The following is a 1,842-nucleotide window of genomic DNA, read 5'->3' as shown; positions in this document are numbered from 1 at the left end:
ATGTTGTTTCTCATTTTTCTAATCTCCCCACCTTTATCCCTCAAGTGACTTTTCAACACTTCTACACCACATAAACATTTAAGTATTCATTCATACATCCAATCATATTTATTAAGCACTTGCTGTGTGCACAGCACTGTACTAACAAGTACTAACAAGTCCCCATGGCATTTATGTACATACCTCTATACTCTATTTCTTTTTTTAAAAAAACATTATTTGTTAAGCACTTACTGTGTACCTGGAACTGCACTAAGCACTGGGCTAGATACAAGATAATTAGGTTGGACATAGTCCATGTCCCACATGAGGCTCACAGTCTTAATCCCCATTTTACAGATGAGGTAACCGAGGAACAGAGAGGTTAAGTGACTAACCCAATGTCCCACAGCAGACAAGTGGCAAAACCGGGATTAGAACCCTGGTCCTCTGATTCCCAGGCCCGTACTCTTTCCCCTAAGCCATGCTGCTTCTAGTGCCTGTCAACCCTGCTAGACTGTAATCCCCTTGAGGTCAGGGATTATGCCCACTAATCCTATTGCACTCTCCAAAGCACTTAGTACAGTGCTCTGCATACAGTAAGTGGTCAGCAAATACTACCGATTAAGTTGATTAATTGGGATTAACTGTGCCAGTTCTGAAAACCTGCTATCCAGCCCAGGACTTAGCACAATAAAACTGTTTAATAAATGCCATAATTTTGTATTGTCTCATGTTGTCGAATGGTCTCTGACCCATAGCAACACAATGGACACATCTCTCCCAGAATACCCCACCTACATCTGCAATCGCTCTGGTAGTGTATTCATAGAGCTTTCTTGGTAAAAATATGGAAATGGTTTACCACTGTCTCCTTCCTCACAGTAAACTTGAGTCTTCTCCCTCAAATCTCTCCCATGCCGCTGCTGCTCAGCATAGGTGAGTTTTGCCTTATAGCAGATTGCCTTCCATTCACTAGCCACTGCCCAAGCTAGGATTGGAATGTATATGCCTCCGCTTGACTCTCCTTCTCATAGTCAAGACTGGTAGAGTACCGGAAACTCTCCAGATGCGACCCTGAGAGGGGAACACCATAATTATAATTAGTTATATAGTGCATCTGATTGTGGATATGCAAGCACCCTTCTTGTGTGAAGTCTATAAACTGTAGACGTGATGTGCAGGAATAAGCTAAAATCCCATTTGGCAAACGGTGGTGGCTCAGTGGAAAGAGCACGGGCTTGGGAGTCAGAGGTCTTGGTTTCTAATTCCGACCCCGCCACCTGTCTGCTGTGTGACCTTGGGCAAGTCACTTAACTTCTCTGAGCCCTAGTAGGGACTGTCTCTATATGTTGCCAACTTGTACTTCCCAAGCGCTTAGTACAATGCTCTGCATACAGTAAGCGCTCAATAAATATGATTGATTGATTGATTGATTGATTGATTGATTACCTCATCTGTAAAATGGGGATTAAGACTGTGAGCCCCACATGGGACAAACTGATCACCTTGTATCCCCCCCTGAGCTTAGAACAGTGTTTTGCACATAGTAAGCACTTAACAAATGCCATCATTATTTTATTATTATTTGCTGAAACCATGTGGACATAAGTGAGTCCTAAGATCCATGAAAGAAATAGATCATCAGCAATTAGGAAGTGTAGTGTAAATGCATAACTCAGAACTGCTGTTTTACTGAAAGCCACTGGCATTCACTACTGCCATCAGTTGAATCAACTCTTGGATACTGCTTGGTATAGGAAGAGATGGTTAAAAGATTTTGAAGGCTAATAGTTTTTTTAAAAAACATAACTGATCTAGTGGGTAAGAGCTCTATTTAAGTTTCCTAGTATGTAATCGGTT

At 41.8% G+C, this 1,842-nt stretch overlaps 1 non-coding gene across 1 annotated transcript; it reads right to left on the bottom strand.

The window, feature by feature from the left end:
• Positions 1 to 928: 928 nt before the first annotated feature.
• Positions 929 to 1,066, bottom strand: LOC119931068. Its single transcript, XR_005451934.1, has one exon. It is a non-coding gene; the product is annotated as a small nucleolar RNA SNORA7 (small nucleolar RNA).
• Positions 1,067 to 1,842: the final 776 nt, after the last annotated feature.

The sequence above is a fragment of the Tachyglossus aculeatus genome, chromosome 7, assembly GCF_015852505.1.
Source record: "Tachyglossus aculeatus isolate mTacAcu1 chromosome 7, mTacAcu1.pri, whole genome shotgun sequence".
Taxonomy (NCBI): Eukaryota; Metazoa; Chordata; class Mammalia; order Monotremata; family Tachyglossidae; genus Tachyglossus; species Tachyglossus aculeatus.
Note: the sequence above shows the minus strand (reverse complement) of the source record. Positions and strands in the feature narration are given on the sequence as shown.